At 36.1% G+C, this 24576-nt stretch overlaps 1 protein-coding gene across 5 annotated transcripts in view; it reads left to right on the plus strand.

Annotated features, from left to right (window-relative positions):
• LOC136342070 (uncharacterized) overlaps positions 1 to 24576 on the plus strand; it is an 84947-nt gene that overhangs the window by 25714 nt on the left and 34657 nt on the right. Inside the window, exon 1 of one of the 5 annotated variants that reach the window (XM_066287536.1) lies at positions 6585 to 6871. The exons of the other annotated variants lie outside the window; for them this stretch is intronic. The gene's annotated coding sequence lies outside the window, so the exon portion shown is untranslated. Of the gene's footprint in view, positions 1 to 6584; positions 6872 to 24576 lie in introns of those variants that run through there. 5 annotated transcript variants of the gene reach the window in all.

The following is a 24576-nucleotide window of genomic DNA, read 5'->3' on the forward strand; positions in this document are numbered from 1 at the left end:
TTTGAATCTACATGCTTATACGACATCTCATCGTTTTTGAAGTATCGGCCTTCTTAGATTTTTATACGAAATAATTTAATTTATAAAATAAAATAAAATTTTTTTTAGTAAATATTAAATTCTTTCCGTTTTCGGATTTTTTTTTTATATTCTTAATATGCAAATTGACAAATTAATGTGTTAAAATACTTTGGTTTCAATTTGTTCATGCATAAAAAAAATTGTCCGAAGCGGCGCTAGTCTAGGAAATCTCAAACAATGTTAAAAATCATTTTAAACATCTTAAAAAAAATATGAAAAAATTATAGTTCACAAGAGTAAAAAAGGAAATATTAATTCTAACAAGAAAATAAGCGACATTAAATTTAAATGGGGTGTTAATAATTTAAAAATTTATAGTGCTAGTTCTAGCTTAAACAATACTACTATTAATTCGTTTCATTGTCAAAATGAGAACCTTCATTTCTAATGCATTTACCTGCCTCCTCTGCTCTGTCCTCCCTGCACTCCATCCCTGGCCGACATGTAAGAAACGATGGTACCTTGCGCGAGAATAAATATAGTTATTTACAGGGCGATCCACCTTTTTGTACCAGAACTTTAACAGTCGATAGAAAACCTTATTTTAAGAAGAAAACTTCATACCAACATAGGCCCCTAAACGCTTCATTTTAAAGGTACTGGGCGTTGAAAACTTAAAAACATTTTCGATTATTTTTGTAATGCTCTAATCTCTGGAGATATTTAAATCAAATTTGGTGCACAGTATCACATTCTATGCCGCCATATTCAGTAATATCACGGCCCACGAGCAACCAGGGCCGGAGTTGTGGGGGTTTGCTGCCATAAAATTCAATCAATTACTAACACGGTCCTGTCTAAAATCAAATTTAATTTTTTTTCCCGAAATGAGCAATACGTTTTCTACAAAAAATGTCTCGTGATATTTTTTCGTATCGAGCTCCGTTGCGTAATAAATTTGTTTTTTTTATCAGTTAGAACATAATTTTAATTAAAAACATTGCTCATATAAACAGTAAGATTTATTATTGTTAATGATACGTATTGCATAATTAAAGGTGAAAAACAGCTGCAGAAATTCGCATAACTTAAAGTAGGTGTTTAAAATATGAACCATTTTATTGCACACATAATTCACGCCAACATCTAATGAATCGGAGAGCACCAATTAAATTATAATTTCTCAATTCAGTGCACGCATCTCTAATTCATCAAATAAGTTGTTCCGTTTTATGCACAGGAGTTGCATACAAATGTTATTTTAAAAATCCCCAAACAAAAAAGTCCGACGACGTTAGGTCGAGAGAACTTGGAGGCCAAGTGGCAGAGCCCCTTTGTCCAATCCATCTTTCCAGAAAGTAATGGTCCAATCAGATCCTTACATTTTTATGAAAATAAGCTGAACAACCATCAAGTTGGAACGAACTAATTATTTTTAAATCCAGCGGAACTTCCTCCAACATATTATGCATATCCGCATTTAAGAACTGTAAAAAAAATTTCCCATTTACGCATTCTGATAGGAAATATGGACAAAATACGTGATTGTTACAAACTCCAACCTAGACATTCACACTAACTTTTACCTGAAAATTTCTTGGTTGAATTGCATGTGGGTTTTCGTGTGCCCACACATGTTGATTATGAATATTTACGACACCTCGACGAGTAAAGCACGATTCGTCAGTCAACAATATGTTGTTTAGTAAATTTCCATTTTGTTCAATCGAGTTAAGAACCCATCGGTAAAAAACTATGTTCTTCATCTTTTTCTCACGCAAAGCTTGTACATGCTGGAGATGATAAGCATGTCGGAGATCCTTTTTCAAAACCTCAAGAATTTTAGATCTAGCAACGCCAAGAGCGACGGATAGTTTTCGGCTACTTGTTGTAGGATTCCTATCAAATCCACAAAGATTTTCGTTGTTGTTTCTTTCTTGCCGGATATTATTTCTCTTTTGTCATTCGTCGTATCTAATTTTCAGTCCGCGAGCTGTAAATGGTCGGTGAATGTTCACAAACGCTGAGAGATGCGAATGACGCCTGTGAGGAAATCTTCCTCTGTACTCTCTTGCTGCTTTCGCGGAGTTCCCATTCGCAACTCCATAGAAGAAATGGATATCTGCTTGTTCTTGATTTGAAAATTGGAAAGCCATTCTTTTACTTTTAATTAAAAAAAGAACTATGCCCTCCTGAACCACTTCATGTAAATTACGACATTTGGCAAGCTGATGTTTATTTTCCATTGCACCCTACTTATTTACTACACCTTACTCAATTTCATAGAAATTTAAGGAAGTGGTTAGACCTTAACTTTCCGAGAAGATGGATTGGACAAAGGGGGGGCCTGTCGCTTGGCCTCCACGCTCTCCCTACCTAACCCCGTTGGACTTTTTTATTTGGAGATTTTTAAAGGAACAAATGTATGCAACTCTTGTAGAAACAATGGAAAAACTTATTGGATGCATTAGAGGTGCGTGAGCTGAATCTAGAAATAAAAATTTAATTGGTGCTCTCCGATTATTTAGATGTCGGTGTGAACTACAGTATCGGACAAAATTAGGGCAACTTTCGAAATTGTCTGTTAAAAAAATATTTTGGTAAAAATTAAAACTCTTTTTATGAATATTATTTTTGAGGTTATTTATAATTTATCTATGGATTAGGAAAGTTGAATAATTATTCTAAAGAATCAAACTAAAACTTTAAAATCAAACAGAAAAAAACTTTATTGACGCAAAATCGAGTACGACAAAATTAAAACAACTTTGAAGTTATCTTCGCGAGAAAAAACACATTTACAAAATTGTTTATTTAGTTAAAATAGTACCTGGTCCAATACCCCTTATTTGCAATCACTTGATCATATCTACCTGGCATGGAAGAAATTGCGTTGGTAATTATTCGGGAATACATGGAACTCCATGCGTTTTCCATTTCATCAAACAGCACGTCTTGGCTTGTGATATTTTTTGAGTGGATTTTTTCTGGACAATCTTCCAAAGGTTCTGTATAGGGTTAAATCCGGAAACTGCGCTGGCAACTTCAATACTCAATTTTTTTTCCACGAATCACTTTCTGATCATCTTAGCTGTGTGCTTGGCGTCATTGTCATACTGAAACACGAGCTTAAGGGACATTTCCCATTCACCATATTACTGCAAGACATGATCCAGTACGTTTTGATACAGAAACCTATTTGGCCTCCCATCCTATCATGTATATTGGACCCATTCCCGTGGCGGAGAGAGAATCCCATGCCTTAAAAATCCCTCCTCCGTGTTTTATGGTGGTATTAATATACTTTGGGTTGAGCCTTTAACCTTTGGGACGAAGTATCCCTTGAGCGCCATCACTTTCAAAGACACAAAACTTGGGTTCGTCTGAGAACAACAGCTCGATGGTAGGTGGCAAGCAGCATTTTAGCACCTCTATTTTGCTTAGAGAGGACTGGTTTTTTGGCTGTTCTTCCTTTTAATGCACCCTCTACTAATCGACGTTGTATTGTGGTTGAGGAATCGTTGGCCTTTCCAACAGATGCCAATATTTGATGGGCTGACTCTTTTGGAATCTATGTACTCGATCTCTGCAGACCCCTATTCAACTTTTTAGTCGCTTTTTCAGGTCGATCCCTACGCTTTAGGTCAGTGACGACCCTACGTTCTCGAATCTTCGAACTGATTTGGAAATCACGTCTTTCTTAACACTAAACGTTCCAGAATAAACTTTCGCGATTTGCCACTATCAAAGGCACTAATTATTCGTCTTTTACGATCAACTGAATAATGGACCCCTCGAGGTACGACTTCGAATGTTACTTCGATAAAGGACCAAATTAATGTGAAAAATGTAGCACTTTTAAAAATAAGTTGCCCTTATTTTATCGCAAATATTTTTACTTTTGCAAAACGTTTTTTGTTGAGTTGATGCCCTTGAAACGAGTTAAAATTTCTTAGTGTACAGATAAATTGTAAACAACTTCAACCACAATATTGATAATAACAAATTTTATTTTCAGCGAGATACAGTAATGGAAAAATGTAGGGCAACTTTAGAAAAATGATATAATTACAGCTAAGTTAGTTGGACTCATTTCAATATAGGTTTAATATAAAGGTACCACCATATAAGGAAATACTTCGACCATCAGAAGTATCAACATTTATTTTATTGTATGTTTTTACACCGATAACATTCTTTTGGGGGTGGAAAAAAGTAGAGCGACATTTTAAACAATTCAAAATATTTAAACAATTTTTGCCTTGATATTTGTTTCGATTGCAAGTTTGTGTCAATAAACATGCCTAGAGGAGAACATTTGTCTTTAGAAGTAAAAGAATTGTTATAATTTTATATATAAGTTTTATTTTTATTTATGAGTTAAATTTGTTATTTATAGCAATTGTTAATTTACGCGAGAGTGGTCAAAAGCAGAGTGAAATGGCAAAGACGTTTAACTTAAACAAGTCCATTGTTTCGGGAAAATTATTAAACAAAATCGTGTATTTGGGAATAGTCTGGACAAGAAGAAATCCGGAAGGCCCAAAAAATCCAATAGATATCAGGACAAACACGTTATAAAATTTGCAAAAAGTGAACCTTTCATTGGCTCCCCCACAATTAAACGCCGTATTTCTGAAAAACTTGGAATCGAAGTCACTTCTAGGACTATAAGGAATAGATTGATGAAAGCTTAGTTAAATGGCAGAAGACCAGCCAAGAAACCGCTGTTATCAAAGAGAAACAGAGGGGCTCGCCTCAATTTTGTCAAGTCACATTTGCGTTGGACAGAGAACGACTGGAAAAAAATCATTTAGAGCGACGAATCAAAGTTCTGTTCGTTCAACAGTGATGGCATGGCCTATGTAAGACGCCCTAAGGGTGAAAGACTTAATCCTTAACACGCATGCCCCACAATCAAGCACGGAGATGGGTCAATTATGGTCTGGGACTGTTTCTCGGGCTATGGTGTTGGCCACTCCACAAAATAGAAGGCCGCATGGATATGTATCAATATATAGGGACGTTTTGGAGAACCAAATGGTGCCATATGCCGATGAGGTTATGCCCTTACGACGTGTCCTTCAACAGGATAATGATCCTAAACATACGTCAAAATACGGAAAGGCATGGTTTAGGGGAGAAAATATCAATGTTCTGGAATGGCCTTCGCAATCCCCTGATCTCGACCCGATCGAGAACTTCTGGGAAATTTTAGACCAAAAGATCCGGGGAAAAGGTTACACGAGTACCGATCAGTCATTTGACACATTGAGAGAAGCCTGGCGCAGCATGGATCCCATAATAATATCGAAGCTAATAGGGTCAATGTCCAAAAGATACAGGAGGTCATTAAAAATAAGGGTTTTTTTAAATAAAATATTAAACAATATTGTTTTTAGTTCGTTTTTAAGAATTCACGTTTGCTTTCTTTGAGAGTTGCTCTACTTTTTTCCACCCCCAAAAGAATGTTATGGGTTTAAAAACGTACGATAAAATAAATGTTGATATTTCTAATGGTCGAAGTATTTCCTTAAATGGTGCCTCTATGTCAAATCTATATTGAAATGAGTCCAACTAACTTAGCTGTAATTACATCATTTTTTTAAAAGTTGCTCTAAGTTTGTCCAATGCTGTATGTGTGCAACAAAATGGTTGGTATTTTGAACACCCACTTTGAGTTAAGTGAATTTTTCTAGTCGTTTTTCACTTCTAATTATGCAATACGCATCATTAACAATAATAAACCTTACCATTTATATGAGCAACGTTTTTAATTAACAATCGCGTTCTACCTAACAAAAAAATCAAATGTATTACGCAACGCAGCCAGATACGGAGAAAAGCCAAGAGCCTTTTTTGTCGAGAACGCATTGCTCATTTCGGAAAAAAATAAAATTTGATTTTGGACAGGACCGTATTAGTAATTGATTGAATTTTATGGTAGCAAAACCCCGCAACTCCGTCATTGGTTGCTCGAGGGCAGTGATATTATTACCGAATGCAGCAGCATACAAGGTGATGCTGTGCACCAGATTTGGTTTAAATATCGCCAGAGGTTGGAGCATTACAAAAAATAATCGAAAGTGTTTTTAAGTGTTCGACGCCCAGCAGCTGTAAAACGAAGCGTTTACGGGCCCATGTCGATGTGAAATTTTCTTCTTGAAATACGTGTTTCTCTCGACGGTTAGTCGTGCCACGAAAAAGCGGATCACCCTGTAGATTTAAAACGACCCATCTATTGCCCATTGGAAACTTTCCATCCCTCTTTCAAACGTTTTCTGTATCGAAGTTTCGTGTCATATTCAAAGTTTTTCCGGCGTCCTTGTTCAGCACCCTCCCGTCGGTGTTTTTGCAACGTCATAGATCGTTGCTTTTCCATTGTAAATCTTCGATCTTCCCCGCGGACTCCAATTAATCCCTAAATGGGCAAAAATTAAAAATTCACACATTCGTCCTCATTATCCATCTGCCAACCTTGCTCGGCGAATTTCAAAGGCCGTCCGGCCTAGCATGCGTCTTTTGTATCGCCGAGCAAGGCGTCGTGGGGTGAAGCCGTTCCATTCAGTTCAGTTCAGTTGGGTCTAGTTGTCGTCGAAGGCGCGTGCTCCAGGTACCCACGTACCACAGCGGTACCCACACGTAGATATCTACGAACAACCTCGTCGTCGGCCGCGAGAAGGACGTGCAGGTGAAATTGCCCCGAACAGGTGCCGGCGGCCTCCTGGTGCTTTTGGTGGTGACTGGGTACTTTCGTTCGCCCGTTTTGGCAACGGTGCCACTTCCTGTATACTCAGTGAGAATGGGTTCAGTGCTTCGTAGTCAGAGCGAATTTCGATTCCCGAGATAGGTGAGTTTATAGCTCTTGGTCTGTCTCTGAAACTAGACTTTCTGGTTTAGCCAAGGACGATGGAGTAGTCTAATGGGTCGTAAGTGTTCATTAGTACTGCAAATAGACGTTGCGAAGACAGCTTTATGGCTTTTAGGGTTTTTTCGGTTCTCTGCGGTTTGCGAAGCGGAGCGTGGGTTTTGGCGTTGATCATTCTGGTTCCCGGCAGATTCTTGCGTGTAGTCTTAAAGCTATACTAGACGATCAAGGAAATGCCGCAGGAATAATGTTATTTAAATATAATGTAGATCATACATGGGTGTGGGAAGCATGCGACAGGTTGATACCATTTGATTGATATGCCCAGACGGAGGTCTCTATGAATCAAAATGATAACGGAATGTAAATTAGTTTTTTGAGAACTATTATGATTGTATTAGTGATTAATAATTCATTCGAATGAAATAATAAACGGGAATAAACACTGTGTCAATGTGCAAAAACACGTCGGTTTTATTTTCAAAGGGGACATCCTTTAAGTCGGTTTTCTATTCAATTGCACGCATCCTCAAGTACGGGCGGAAAAACCACGACAATCTTAAATGGGAAGGGGGGTTAATTTATACCTGATTTGAAAAATCTTTCGAGCACCTTTCCAAATGTAATTTTCTTTTTTTTTGTTAAGAGGTCTTCTAAAAATTCATATCCACACCGTAAATCAGCTTGGGTAACAATTGTATTGCAGAAAAATTCTCTGTTGACGTCCTAAGTGTTGAAAATGCTGTCTATTATTTTTCTAAATAATAATCAAATCTGTTCTCAAACTCACTAACATTCACAAAAACTTCCATTTAAATTTTCCTACACGCAGAAAAAAATCTATAGATGTTAAATCGGGCCATCTCTGTGGCCACCCAGTTGGACCACTACAACCGATTCATTTGCCAGTAAACTTATTGTATAATCGCTGCCTAACAGGAAAACAATAACGTGGTGAAGCTCCATATTGTTGAAAATGAAGATCTTCTTGTAAACCGCTATTATCAGCCTTTAACATGCAAAATAAAGTAAATAGTAATTTAATAATAAAGTCAAGAATTCCATCGTTCTTTTTTAATCGAACAATTTTATTCTTGCTGTTTTTTCTATTGGTAAAATGTCTAAATAAATGCACTAATGAATACAGATAAACAAATAAAAATCAAAATAATCGTCTGTTGTTTATAAAACCCAGAGGGGCGGTAAAGTGTTTTTTATTTCACGAGCTTAAGGCTAGTAACACCGTTTTACAAGAAAATTTTATTCATTTTCAACCAAATGGAGCTTTACCACACAATTTTCTTTCCTATTAGACAATGATTGAACTATAGGTTTTCTGGTAAGTGGATAGGTTAAAGGGGACCAACCGAGTGGCCACCGCGATCACCCGAACTAACACACTCCTAATTTTTTTTTCTCTGGGGACATATTAAATCTGTTAATAAAATTTAACCTCAAGATTTTGAAACATTGAAAAGATTAATTTCAGCTGCATGGAGAGAATTTCAAATAGAAATTTTTTTTAACTTCAGAGTGTAGTTTGAAAACAGACTGTATTAGGTTTTAAAAAATAATAGCGTTTTGTACATTTAAAACATTAATAAACAATTTTTCTGCAATACAGTTGTTGATGCCTAATCGCGTTTACGTTTTGGACATAATTTTTCGAAGACATCTGAATGTACAAAAACACAAATAAATTTAGAAAGGTCATTGAAAAACCTTCCAGATGAGATATAATTCAACCCCCGCGAGAGGGTGCATGCAATTTAATAGAAAATCAGTTTTAAGAATGTCCCTTTTGAAAATAAAATCTACATACAGGCACTCAAAAAAGAATTCATTGAGCCGAAAAAAAAATTGTAAATTGTAATTTTCGAGTAACTGTGTTCAAATTTTGATAATAAAAATTCAAACCTAAACTCACTTTATGTGTTCGAGTAACGTTAGAAAACATAATTTTTAGGGTGATTTTCAAGATTTAAAAAAACTCCGTTTTGGAAACTTTTTGACGACTTTTTTACGACCCTAAAAATCATTCTAAAAATTAAATTTTCAAAAGTTTCTCGAACATGTAAACTGAGTTTAATCTTGAATTTTTATTATAGAAAATTTAAACAAAATCAGTTGAAAATCACGGTTTACAGAATTTTTTTTGATTGACTGTATTTTCTATGAGGACTAAAATATTGACGGTGACTCGTTTTCAAACTGACACTGTATGTGCTTTTTGCTTATAAAGTCGTTTCTTCAACCGGTCTAAGTTCCTCGCACGTCTTCGACAACTTCAGAAGCAGCTTGGTTCAAGTACTGCAAAAATGTCAAAAATTCTGACTAAGGCTCTTGTCAGTTTCCGAGTATAAAACACCTTTCACCAGGGTGGACAAAAACACTTTAAATTTTTAGCCAGGGCAGTGGTCAAAAATAGTCGAATCTATTCTTAATTGCTGCCCACAATTAAAGCCACATTTGCGTTATGAGTCATATCTCAAGTGCTTTATTGGTTTTCAGCAATCGATTGATCATAAGTGTTTCTGATATCGCTGGTCCTATGTCGAAGTCGAATACTTTGCCGTTGGTTTAAGTTGGTTAAAGGGGTAAAAAAGGAAATTTGAGACGAATCCCAAATTCCTACATTTGAAGCATCAGTGGGATAAACTGGTTCCAGACCGATCACGACTGTGATAAGCAATCTCGAGGTAAATACCTGGAGTCAGAAGGACGACCTGCTAATACCGTCTTAATGCATTATTTGCTCCACTAATGTATTTCTGATGATCTGTAATCAATAACTTTAATTTTCATTGAAACTGGTTCAATAATTAGGTGAATATGTATATCGTCATGGAAGCTTTCTTGAAATGTTGGCCTTGATATCGGCTCTAGAAGGTATTTACTGTGCTAATTGTGTAAGTTTAAAAAATACCACGTCAGCTTATCAAAAAATACCTCAATCTCAATTTTTTCTTCGACCGATAGAAAAAGTAACCTTTTAATGGCACAAAACAAGCTGTAAAATAACCACTTTAACGCCTAGGGAGTAAAAGTGGTACTTTACTACCCAGAGAGCAACAGTGTTATTTTACTGTCTAGGTATTAAACGCGAAACTTTACAGGTTGTTCTGCGTAATTGAAGTATCGGAGGTCCAGAATATATACAGGGTGTCCAAGCGAACATTGAATATAGGAGATTAACATGGGAAATTGGTTTTTATTTTTTTGCGCCTGTACGGATTATCCAATTGAAAAATTTTTATATGGAGGTCATAGTATGCAAGACCGGCTATCTTTCAGTATTTTTTTCAGTCTTCTAGTTACAGCCGTTTTCGCTCAAAACGCCTCCAAAATTCAAAAATTTGAATGTCCCGCGTAACCGTTCGGCGCCATGATTGGTCAGAATTAATGTCAAAACACAATGTCGCCAACAACGTAAGCGTAAACACCCCATTTCAAATTAATTTTCCCTTTTTGCTGATTTCTAACTTATTTAAGAATTAATTCAGGGAAAAATCAATGGAAAACCTGAGGATAATTATTATGTGGTCTGCTTTGATGTCCCTACGGTAAATACGCAAGTTTTGTTTTGAATTAAATTTAAAATTGCCCGCGAAGATTCTGTCTAGTAAGTGAGATAACAGGTTAGGTTATGTCTTTGTGTTATCATTATGGGGTAATAAGAAACTTGCGTATTTACCGTAGGGACATCAAAGCAGACCACATAATAATTATCCTCAGGTTTTCCATTGATTTTTCCCTGAATTAATTCTTAAATAAGTTAGAAATCAGCAAAAAGGGAAAATTAATTTGAAATGGGGTGTTTACGCTTACGTTGTTGGCGACATTGTGTTTTGACATTAATTCTGACCAATCATGGCGCCGAACGGTTACGCGGGACATTCAAATTTTTGAATTTTGGAGGTGTTTTGAGCCAAAACGGCTGTAACTAGAAGACTGAAAAAAATACTGAAAGATAGCCGGTCTTGCATACTATGACCTCCATATAAAAATTTTTCAATTGGATAATCCGTACAGGCGCAAAAAAATAAAAACCAATTTCCCATGTTAATCTCCTATATTCAATGTTCGCTTGGACACCCTGTATATATATATATATATATATATATATTTTTTTTTTTTAATTTTGAATGGATTGTAGATATTTAATAAAACACATGACGTACTACATAAAAATTGCTATTTTGAAGACAGAAAATCGGAAAGCAGCTACATGCTAAAGCTATTCTTTATAATCAATAAATTATGAATAATTAATTTTGTGAACATTATGTGAAGATTTAATATTTTTGGCCACTGCCCTGCATGAAAATATTCGTTTTGTTGGTTTAAATCTGTCTGCTCTCTTCCCAGACGCGTAATTAGCGCCTTTTGACACCCAGACGTAATTTCCACATTAGTCAACGTTAATTATGTATGGTGTTGGCGGAGGCCATTAGCACTATTGACGGTCCCACGTCGGGTTCTATTGTAAGTAGTTCGAGTAAAAGGGAACGTAAAGCATGCCCTGGATCCAGACACATATTCCCTGGATCGGTGTTCTTCATTCTCAGGACTAACATATGTATACCTCTAAAAGGAGGTTGTCCGTTACTGAAGTTCTGCAATGGCTATCTCAGTAACCCTAAAACACACGAGGTCAGTTAAATCGGAGAAAAGTCAAAATTCGACGTTTCGACTTCCATCACCATCGTCAACTTTGTTTTTTTTTGCGGATGCCACTTTGGATTTTTACATTTTTGCATTCAGTTTTTGTTTTCTCCAACCTTACCCCAAAATAACCAATGTCGTGTCTTGTATAGCTGCAGAAACGGTTAACCTCTATGTAAAAGGTGTAACAAATTGAGCCTAGGTATGAGGATCTCGGAAACTATAAAAGATACAAGGTCGATTAGATAGAGGGAAAGTTGAGCATTTTGGCGTTCGACACAAAATCCATTTCTGCATTTGAAAAGATCCAAATGATTTTGAAAATATCTGATAAAAATCGAAAATTTAGAATTTCGTTTTGCTCAAAAAACTCGGAACAAAATTATTCGGAGAAAGTTGATAATGAAACATTACTACAGCACTTTTTGTCTCGTATTATTATATTAATACTGGTGTTATCGATATTTTTACGCTACGATTTTAAACTACCATGAATTACTTTGGATTTTCTTATGGGGGCCATCTTGGATTTTTACAAAATAGCAATTGACATGAATTTTTTTTGTTTTATATTCCTTGATTCGTCTGTTTATTTTTCCTGGATTAAGTATAAAAGCAAGTAAAAAAAAAATTTCCCATCTAAAAGGCCTTGAATTGCGTTGTCATGTAAAGTCGACAAACGACAAATCGTATTTTGTTAATTTATTTATTACTTAATTCACTAATTTTACTAAACAGTTTTACTTCAATGGGGTAACTGTTCAAAAAGGCCCAGTTCCCACAGCAGTCTTATATGTGGTTGTCTTTTCTCAGGGTACTTTTGAAGACACATTTCCGATGCCTAAAATATGTTTCGTTGAAAAGAATAAACAATCTTAATTAAATCAGCATTTTCTTTATTTGAAAACTTAATTGTTTAGTAAAATTAGTGGATTGGGCAATAAATCAATTAAAGAAATACGATCTCACGTTTGTTGACTTGACTTGGCAACGCAATTCAAGGCTTCTTAGAAGGGAAAGGTTTTTTACTTTTATTCCTATTAACTCCAGTAAAATACTGAAAAATACCACATCACTGAAAAGGAAACTTCATGTAGATGCCAATTTTGTAAATATCCAAGATGGCCCTCACGGGGTAATCAGAACTAATTAACGATAGTTTAAAAACCAGTCGTCGATTAAAAATATCGATTGCACCAGTAGAATTCCAGACAAAAAGTGCTGTAGCATCATTCTTCGGATATTATTTTTCGAGTTTACCGAGAAAAGCGAAAATCCCAATTTTCGATTTTTACCAGATATTTCCAAAAGCATTTGGATTTTTTCAAATTCGCAAACGGATTGTTGCCGAGCGACAAAATACGCAATTTTACCTTCGCTTAACCGATTTTGTCTCTCTTACCGTTTCGAAGATACCCATGAGTAGACTTAAATTTGTAACACTTTATATAGTGCGCATATCGCGTTGCAGCTTGCGATTTTTTGCCATGTTTCAAACTTATCTACGTTTAGATTTTTTTTAAATCGTTTTCTTGTCTATAAAGTTGCCTTTCAACCACTGATAACGGATCTAGAATTATACGACAAAAATACCTGAGCTACATTATAAGCACAGATATTAAAGTAATATTATTTGTTAGTAGTATTAGCAATAATCTCAGACGACGATTTCCTGGTGGCTTTAATGAGCAGCACTTGCAGTTTGCCGCTTAATTAGTTGTCTTTACGTAACGGTCCAAGGCACCTCTCCATCATCTGGTAAAAATCTTCTAATTTAGTTCTTCACGATCTTCAGCCGGATTGAACCCAAACAATTGATTCTTTCTCTCTTTCGTCGCACCGCGCCTTCTTTTATATCCTCCATAAAGATGTCCACTTAATATCACTGACCAAATATGTGGTCCAGCGAGATTATGTTAATATTGCCTGACCCACTCTCGGAAGTCGTCCGTTAAACGACGTTGTCTGTTTGTCTGGTAGTCACATGATTGTAAGATGATTTTTGCAGTTGACGTTTGTGAGATATTGCACGCTTGTTCCTGCTTTAGAAATCGATAATGATTCCTGAATATTCCCCATGGGATTCATTGACGTGCAGTCCAGTGGCGATGCACTCTCTTAGAAGTTCACCTTCAGCAGCCGAACTATCCGGACTACCCATTTACAAATAAATTAAATGTGATAATTACACCTTAGGAAAACATGTTTGTAGGTATTACGTAAATTGATTTTAATGAAACAGGTTTTACTCGCTATCGAGAGCTTGTTAGAGGCAATTATTGCCAAATACTTTTTGTGCACGTACGCGTAATGAAAAGCAACGTTTATGCACTCACTAACCTAAAAATCCGTTTTCGATGCGGATAATTACAAAAAAAAAATTCAATTAGATGCCATTTGCATGCAACGGGCATGGTGGCAGTTTTTTAATACTCATTATTGCCGCTTTAGTAATGAGGCTCGTGCATTATGAATTTTAATTTTCACTTTTCCATACTGGTGTATGCTCACGCCGCTGATTGGGGGCACTGGCAGGTTATCGCGAACAATGCAGAAGCAGGATTTGCTGATCGAACAGGCTGACGACAACTCAAAAAATCGCAGTCTTCGGTTAAAAAAGAACAAATAAATGAATAAAAACATTTAAAAAAAATTTTAAAAAGTTATTTTTGTTTATCCTTTTATTCTTTTTTTAACCAAAGACTTTTTGCCAGAGTATAATCGAAAACAAACCAATTTCTTATGAACAAACAAGTTTTTTCATTATTTACGTACTATTTAACTAAGTTCATATTGCATTTTCACCAAGTCCGTACCTGTTTTTCTCAAAAACCGATCGATAAATTTTGAATTGCAATACAACACTGAATATAGTTTTGACAGACTTTTGGTTTAAGGTGTCACTTGACATTTATTTCAATGTTAAAAAATCAGCCATTTTGTATTAGCAGTGCCGTAAGCAACATTAAAAAAACAATCAAACATCAAAAGATATTATTTTTTGTCCTATTTAATGCTGCTTTTGAATGTTAAAAAAACAAAACTTTGGTAAATAGTCAGCAAGAAGGACACAATTTAGAACCGCACGGTATACGAGGTGTCCGTTTCTGAAGTTTTACCGCGGGAACCTCGGTAACCATTAAAAAATACGAGGTCGATTAGTTTGGGTTGCGCTATTTGGAGTTCAAAACCGTGCAGTTTTAAAATTTGAAAAATCCCGATGATTTTTGGAGGTACTCGGAAAAACTGAATTTTTGAAAAACACGTTTTTATTTTTTCTTCAGATTATTAGGCGAAGCGTTCTTAAAAAATCATTGGAATTTTCGACCGCCATCATCAACTTTGTTTTTTTCATAGTCCCTATCTTGTATTTTCGTATTTTTGAATTTTTGTCTTTTCCAAAATATGATGACACGTGACATATTAAGAATCAGTCTTGCTATTTGGTGGAAATATAAAATTTTCTGTTTTTGTAACAAGTACTTTTGAAATAATGTCCATATTTTTATGGAATAAAGACATTTTCGACACTTTGACAATGTTACTTTAACGTTCGCTTAACGTCGCCTACAGTTTCAAAATTGAATTTTTTCCACCAATTAACTGGAAAAAAATAAAAACGTTTTTTCGAAGTTTTAGTTTTTTCGAAAAATCTCGAAAGTCTTGGGAATTTTTAAAATTTTAAAACGGCACATTTTACAACAGCAAATTGCGTAACTTTAACCAACCTTGCACCTTTCATAGCTGTAGAACGCTTAAATCTTGGAAGTTTTACGGGTCAGTACACGTATTTTTTTTATTTTAACGTATTAATGCATATACAAGGTTTTCCAACGAAACCTTTCCACTAGTTACTTTGAGCATTCATTGAAATATCATAAAACACCAAAACACGTCGATTCTTTTTCTGAAGGGGGCATAAGATGGCCGGATTTTAAATGTATCCAAATAGCTCCCTCCATGGGGGTGCAATCGCTTTTGGAATTTCAAATGGAACCATGGCTCGAGAGACCCCTCATTTTAAATGTAATAAAGTTCTCAATGACATAATACCCAATTTTAAAATAATGCTAAAATCATGGTTTTTGAAAATTACTTTTTCATACCTCCATTCAGTAAAATGAACGTTGCTCCGTATTTTTTCGAATATTTCAAAGAACTTCAGGAGGTGATTAGGCGACAGACATTCCAACTACCAATTTTATTAGTTCTTCCAGGTAATCCGGTCGGTTTAGATAAATTTTTAATTTTAAGTAATCTTTCGAAAAAAATCGAAGGGGGTTAAATCAAGTGGCTCGAGTGGCCACTCATTGGATCCTCGACGATCTATCTAATGATTGGAGAAATGTTCGTCCAGAAATTGGCGTATTAATGGAAAATGCGGGGGCGCTCCATCCTGTGTTGAAGCCATACTTTGTTTTCTAAAATGCTTTAATTATTTTCGATTGCTTCCACAATCATCGGCTAGTTGTAAATTTCCAGGAGGTTCAAGTACAAATTCCCATTGAGATTTGCGAATGCCTTTCATTGAATATTTGTGCTATTACTCGAGCACTCGAGCTGAAATGAGCAATTATAATGCGTAATTAATCGAAAGTTTATGGATCCAGCGCAAAAGAAGGAGGCAAAAAATAAATAAATTTAAAACTGTTCAGCAAAGTGTAAATAACGTCTTAAACAATTTTTTGCGTGTTTTCCTTTATTTAATTAAGAATTGGCATTCATGATAATGAAAAAAACGTGTTTATTCGAGTTTATCAAAGCAATTTTGTGGATAGTTCGTCGTACCTTCCGTGTCCTTTGGGCGTTATTTGCATCAAAACTATTGGTAAAAATAGAAAAAATTGAGTGTTAAGTTAAAGAGAATTTTAGTGCATTTAAAATGAGGGGTCACTCGACTCATGGTGCCATCTGAAATTTCAAAGCTGTTTACTCCCCCATAAAGGGGTTTACTGTAATAAATTTAAAATCCGTACCATTGACCACCCCCCCCCCCCCCTCCCTTTACAGGATCGACCTGCCTCGGCGTTTTACGATATTTTTGCAACAATCCAAAATAACTGTAGTGGAAAGTTTTCGTTGGATCACCCTGTATCTCCAATTGGAGAACAACACCTGTGCAACTGATATTTTCGTATAGAGGAGCTCAAAAATTTCTCACACTTTTTTCCTCGACCAATAAATGCAAAAATTGGCCTCTATTAACACAACAATACAACCGAATTGAATAATAGCTTCATGCATGCTTTGCATTATAAAGGATAAGTACATTGTTCGATGCGGTTTGGGTAATAGTAATTGTTACACGGATACTTTCAACGGCTTATTGCGTTTCGTGATAGTAGATCTGTTCTATGTGCGAAATAGAAAGCGAATTTAATCTTAAGTGTTAAACGAGCCAGCAATTTGTCAATTGTGGGAGAAATTAGCGAGAAGAACACCGTAATTGCTTACTTACCTTATTGTAAAAACAACCTGGCAACAGGGCGAGAAATTAATTAACATCGCATGCGCATGGACTAAGTATCGTTTCCAGGCCAATCACAAGCCCCATATAAAGTCATTATGCGCGGCCTGCAAGAACAATGGCATAGGCGCGTATTAAGTCGTCAAAGAATTCGATTCGTTTAAATGATAAGCTGAGGAATTTAATAATCTCTCTAGATGTATGTAGGGTACCCCCGATTGAACACACTGTAGTTTTGTAATGAAATTAGCTCGGGTGAGTTAATCAGAAACCGTTCAAGTGCCTCGGAGGTCGTAAGTTGCGATAATTCAATTTTGCAAGATTAAGGCCTGTGAAATGGAAATGATTGTTTCCGGGTTTTGATGTCGAGGCTTCATGGAAACGGCACGCAATGTTGATCGGGACAGGGAATAAAGTGGGGTCGAGAGATGTCCGGTATTGACCAGCTTCATTTCAACATTTTGTGGCGTATTTGCTCTGTTTTCCTTCAAAGCGTTTGATTTTCTTTCCGTAAAACCATGCTGTAGTAGACACAGAAGAGGTTAAATGGGAAAACACTTGAGCATTTAAGAGAGTAGTTTCGCTACGCAAACGAGACCGACGACATTATTTTTAGTGTTTCAGTTATTTATCAAAGACCAAAATTGCATGGAATAACTTTCGGATTTTTAGTTATTTATAAAAAATCAAAATTTCTGAATTTTCCAATTTTTTTTCAGAAATTTCCGAGTAAAAAAAATTCTTCCAAACAAATTTTGGGTTGCTGTCCGAACCTCATCACATGCTTCCATCCTCCGTGGAAGCAGAGCGATATTTTTTCTGTTTTTAGGACAAAATTAACGTGAGCTGTTCCCAGAAAACTGCTGACGTGTCACGATGTTTTTTAAGTGAGAAACTTACAAAGGCGAAAGTTTTTCAAAAAATATTTGTGCTAATATCCGAAGCCCGCATGTCTCTGTCCTCCATAAAAACAGTCTGATATTTCTTCCGCTTTTAGAAGACTATTGATGAACGGTACTTCGAGGATATTATTGGCGGCATGTCAAGCTGCTTTTGCAACTTAGAAATGTCTAAAATTTGAAATTTATCAATTTTTCCATTAACCCCCGAGTTTCACACGCCTCAATCTTCAATGCAAACAGAGTACCATTTTCTGTGTTTTTTTAAGAGACAATTAATGAACGGCATTTCCAGAAAATCATTGGCGCGTCCCGATGTTCTTTGAAATGAAAAGTGTCCAAAATTTTCAAAAATTATTTCTATTACTACCCGATACTGGCACGTCTCCTTTGCTCCCATAGAAATCCGGCGACAATTTTTTTTGTTTTCCGAAGATAATTAATGAACGATATTTCCACAAAATCATTGGAGTGTTCCGCCCTTTTTGGTATTTATCAATTTGAAAAATTCAAAAGTGAAAAAACAATCTTGTTATCAATCTCCGAGCCTCGCAAACTCACCTTCTATGGAGGTAATGTGATTTCTTTTAGGAACTTTGCTTTTTAGCTCCCTGAAATAGAGATATTTAATGATTCGGAAGGGCAAGAAGGTCTGGATCCTTGCTTTGTCAAATATGAATGAGGATTATAACTTCCAATAGAGAAGAGAGAGGGAGAGAGAGAAGAGAAACGTGATCCTTGGATATTAATGAGTTTTGGTGCGAAATCTGAAATCGAAAGAAAGCGGCTCTCTATACGGGAAACTTTTCCCGTAATTGAGCAATTTGAATCTTTGTAATAACTAGAACCAACGCAATGTAATCAGGCACAGCATATAATATACTATTATTATGTAATTGAATCAGTACTACTTATTGCGAGCTATACAGGGTGGAACAGTCATATTAAATAAATTCGAAATCTGCATGTTTCGTTACATGTAAAAAAACACACCAAAACACGTCAATTTCTTCCCCAAATTTAACCCCCATTGCGCGACAATTGTAACCCCCAAATTTTTAAATTTGAAGTATGAATGTGTGATACCTCATTTGAGAGGACTTTTCATCATCTATTCAAAATTGTTATGGTTTTTAACTTCATTTTAATGAATAACTAGAGATATAAATTCATGTAATTGACTAAGTTCTCCACAACAAACTAAAGACCATTAATACCACTTTGTTACTGATAATGCAATAAAATAACAAAATAAATCAATCTCGATGTATTTCAACTTAAGCCTTCCAAATCGGCTGATAGAGAAGGGAAGATTGCGAAAATGGCCAGCACGCTCACCTGATCTTAGTCCATTGGAATTCTTCTCATGGGGACGTGTTAAAAGTAAAGTGTACAGAACTAATCCATGTGATCTAGCTTAGTTAAAATAACGCTTGCGATTACATCGGTTATGCCTCGGATGTTGATTAATGTTTGATGACATTCTTAATTATCGTTCAGGTACTGCTGAGAGGTTCGAGACATGCATTTTGAACATCTCATAGAAGATTGAGATTGATATGTTTTATTATCTGATTGCATTATCAATAATGAAATGGTATTAGTTTTTACCTAAGTTCTGAGTTCCTTGTAGAGTATGTCGTTAATTACATGATTATTTTTTATTATTCTTTGCAATAAAATTCAAAACCATGGCAGTTTCGAATAGAGAATTACAAGACCCATTAATTAAGGTATTGCAAATAATTCATGCTTCCAATTAAATTTAGAGGCCGCAATCGTCACGTAAAAGTAGTTAAATTAAGGGACAAAATTTGTATGTTAAAGAACGTTATTTCAGAATCTAAAAGTAACGTCTTTCGGCATTTTTTTCACATGTCGAAATATGCAGTAATTAAATTTATTTTCATTTAGCTGTTCTACCCTGTATATAGGTTTTCTTGACAAAATTGCGTATTCATGTACAGTGGCTCCCTAAAATATTCGGGCACTTGTGCTTACAATCGTCTTTTGTGCATAGTAATAATAAAAATAAATTATTAGGAAACGGGACTTGGGTATATGTTTGACATTAGTTTTTGCTTATTAACAATGCAAAAATATATTTAACGTTAACTAATGAAGTAAAAAAATCAAAAAAAGTATAAATAACAACACATTTTTGGTATCACAAAAATTTTCTGATATTAAAGTTTAGAACACGTTAACAAACGATAAATAAGCGAGGAAGAAATATTAATATTTTGTACGTTCTCCTTGATTGTTCATAGCGGCTTGAAGCCATTTAGGCATGGAGAAAACAATTTTTTAAATTAAATTAAGGTCAATTTTGCGTCGCTCCTCCATTAAAACTTTTTTTAGCTAATTTTTGGTTCTTATTCAATGTTCTTTACTTGCAAATCCAACTGTTGCAATACATTCTCAATCGGGTTAAAAATCCGGAGATCGCACTGGAGCTTTTGGAACTTTTGAATACTTGCAGAACATCCATTCTTTAACAATCGTCGCGTTATGCTTGGGATCATTACCTTGATGGTACTTAAAACTCCCGTGAATTTCCATATCAGTGGCACTTTTTAACAAATTATTTTTTATGTCGTTTAAATAAACCATTTTGTCCATTGTTCCATCAGTGAACGCTAATTACCCGATTCATTTGGCCGAAATGCAGCCCCAGACCATTACCGATCCGTCACAGTGTTTCACAGTAGGAGGTAAATTGCTTTTTTTGAGTTCTTCGTTGGGTCCCCTCCGTATCGTCTGTCGGCTATAGGACCCAAATATGTTAAATTTTGACCTATGGGCAAAAATTGCATCCTTCCAATAGTTTTCCGGTTTCAAAATCGTCTCCAATGCAATAAATAATAATTAATAATAAAACATACAATATGTATAATTCTTTTCTAAAGTTCTTATTTTTGGTAATAACCCATGGCTTTTTTCCGGGTACCCGACCGTTGGAACCATTTGCTCCTTGTGCATCTTCGTACAAGTTTCTGGAGATACTTTTTCACCAGCTTGATTTTCCAGAGATACTTTCAGCTTAAGGGCACCGATTCTGCGATTTTTCTTAATGATCTTCGTGGTGCGTCGCTCTTCTCGAGCGTCTGTTAGTTTTGGACATCCAGTTTGCGCGATGCAAAGAATTCTGTCTTCAACTTCGTACCGGTGAATAATGTCTGCAATCGCGCTCTTGCTCAAATGAACTTCTTCGCCAATTTTTCCGTAGGACAACTTCTTCTTAAAGCTGAGAATGACCAATTGCCGTAAATCGAAAGTGACATTTGCCTTATTTTCAACTCTACCCATTTTTGCCCCACGAAACCGCACACAAGTATTCGAGGCAACTTTAATAAGTACCATGGAACACCGTTAGAATATCAGATTTTGCACAAGACACGCTCTTATGGGCGAAACTACGATCTAGGAAAAATGTCTGAATATTCTTGAGACCCCAAAAACGACCTGTTTGCTGAGATATTCCAGTTGTTCTATATTTTGATACTGAATTATAAATGTATTTTTGCATTGTTAGTGAGCAAGAGAAGATTGTTAGCGTAAACGTCCGAATATTTTAGGGAGGCACTGTATATACACTGACGTTCAAAAAACCGCAACACCAAGAAGAACGCACTGTATGTATTTGAAATTTTGGCATGATTTTAGACTTGTAAAGAGAAAAAAAATGATAAAAATTTCAAGTTCGTGTTTTAATGCGATATGAAGTTTTTCTTTACTTTTTTGTCTGTGACGATCGTTCTTTTTGCAAATTTTTTTACAGGCGGATAGCGATAAAGGTACTATTGTTAGTACCATATTGAATGTGTAGTAGTGCAAAATGCCTCGTATACGTCAAAATGCAGTTAACTCCCTTTGAAAGGGAAAGAAGTGTTGGTATGCATGAGGCCGGTTTACCTTTCCGCGAAATTGCACGTAGATTGAATCGAAACGCATCAACAGTGCAAAAAGCTTGGAAAGATTGGTCTAACGAAGGGTCAGTAAATCGTCATCGTGGTAGTGGCCGTCCAAGAATGACGAACCAACGCGAAGACCGGCGACTTCGTCGTTCAGCGACAGGCGCCCCGTTTGAAACAATTCCGTCTCTTGGTGCTGACTGGGTAGCCACCCTAAATCGAAGGGTCTCCCTTAGTACGATGTATCGCAGAATTCGAAGTTTTCGACTAAATACATGTCAGAATAGGAGAAACAGAATCGCTTCCAGAAGCCACGAGTCTCAAGTTAAACACTAGGAATAGTCACTCAATACCGCCAATTTATTAATAACAAATGTCACTGAGATTACACTAATTTATATGTAAACGAATAATTATCGGTTACCCTATATTCTGATAAATGTCTTATGGCAATAATCTCTTTCACAAAAGGTAAATAAGGTATGATAATCGAATCGAAGGATGAGAGACATGACAATCCGGGGCCAGGCCTCTCCAAGCCAACTCTCGATAATTACTACTCTACCTCACCCAATATTCATTTCGTCCCCTGGCCCCGTTTTGCTCCCCTTGCGTGTTAAAAACAAGTATGTCCCTTATTCCTGGGGTTTTTGGAAGTCATATCATAAAGAAAGTGAATGCTTTAGTTTCGACAGAATAGCGAGAAAAACCAGAACCCCGATCGATTACATAGGGTCGTACCAATACATAGAGTCTGTCTATTTAGGGGTATTCACTAAATTTATGGTAGCGCCGACATACATATCGTCCTATGGGTGGGCTTCCATTATCACGAAATCACAGGGTGGCCCGACTGGAGTGGTGTCGTCTGAGAGTGCAATGGGTGGATGAGTGGAGAAGAATCGTGTTCAGTGATGAGAGCCGATTTTCTTTATGGCGATCCGATGGACGGTTACGTGTTAGAAGGCGCAGAGGAGAGCGATTAAATGTGGACTTTTTGGAAAGGCGTCACTCTGGTTCAACACCAGGTGTCATGGTTTGGGGTGCCATCCAGTATGGTAGTCGGTCTCCTCTTGTTTTCATTTATGATAGATTAAATGCTCAGAGGTACATTAATAGTGTCTTAGAACCGGTTCTTGTACCATACATGCACGACCATCCCATTTCAACAGGATAATGCGCGACCACATGTAGCCAACGATACTTTGAGGTATTTGGAAGCTGAAAATTTGGATAGTTTGCCTTGGCCAGCTCGATCTCCAGATTTGTCCCCAATAGAGCATGTATGGGATATAATGGGTCGGAGACTTTAACGTTTAGCTCGCCCTCCAGAGACCATAGATGAACTCCGCGAGCAGGTGCAGATTGCCTGGGATACAATACCACAGGAAGATATAGACAATTTAATTTTAAGCACGCCACGTCGCTTACAGGAATGTATTAATTTAAGAGGAGATACCACCCATTATTAAATTATTATTAAATTTTTTCACTTATTCACAATAATTTTCTTTTGATATTTTGATCGTTTTTATCTCTACCCGACCCAAGGTAATGCCAGAATTTCAAACGTGTACGATGTGTTCTTCTTGGTGTTGCGGTTTTTTTGAAAGTCAGTGTAAATTGTCACGTTACGATAACAATATCGACTTCAGTTCTAGTAATGCGGGAATTTCGTCGTGCATTATTGATAATTCTACCTTGAACTGTATCAACAGAATGAAACGAAACGATATTTCGTATCGATCAATGCACGTTTCAATGTCGCATGGGCGATTGTACAAATTGTTTTTGTCGGCCTGTGCAAAAAACTTCTAACCACAAATATTTACATTAATACCAGGAGGTATGAATAAAAAAACTTCACAATGTTTTATGTAAGCTCATTTCGAATTCTCCGCATTCCCGGGTATAAATTTTCGTGGCACGTTGGCAGGCCCGTGAGGAGCATATATTTCAATTAGATAAATCGTTATTAGGGCTGACTAGAATACAATCGGATTTCATTTTTTTCATTTTTTTAATTGGATTTTTGGCTAACGAATCCGAATTTCTCGGGCGAATTGCACGACGAACGTTCGCGGGGATGTACAGGATTGTCCGCAAAGCGCGCGCCGGACGATTACGGCCTCGTTCATGGTTTCTTTCGAAAAATTCTTTTTACAGTTACATGTACGGTGAGTGACTTTAATCTTTGAACACTTGCGTTTGTAGTAAATACACTGGCCCGCAATAGTCTTGGTACCCTTCTATCAAACGTACATTATTTCCTATTTCTTTTTAACAACTAGTTTAATTTTTATTTACACTTTACATATTAATTCATACACTTCTGCTACATTAAATAATATAACTAATTAAAGATATAATTATCGGCATGTTAAGAAAAAAATACATTTTCGTCCGGCGGGCAAAATACTACCTCGCAAAAGTCTTGGTACCTATAACAGAATAAAGTTATATTTATGGTACATATGATTATTAGCACCCTGTTGGGTACCCCTTTAATTTTATAACTTGTAATAGCCTATTTGGCACTGAGTGAACAAGTTTTTTTGTTACATCAGCGGTTATCTTAGGCCATTCCTCCAAAATAATCCGTTTTAGACATTCTTTATTTTGAATGTGGTGCTGACGAATTTTAGACTCTAAAACACTCCATAAATGTTCAATCGGATTTAAGTCTGGACTCTGAGGAGGTGTTTCCAACAAATGACGGGTATTATATATGAGCCATTGGCG

The sequence above is a fragment of the Euwallacea fornicatus genome, chromosome 11, assembly GCF_040115645.1.
Source record: "Euwallacea fornicatus isolate EFF26 chromosome 11, ASM4011564v1, whole genome shotgun sequence".
NCBI classification, from domain to species: Eukaryota; Metazoa; Arthropoda; class Insecta; order Coleoptera; family Curculionidae; genus Euwallacea; species Euwallacea fornicatus.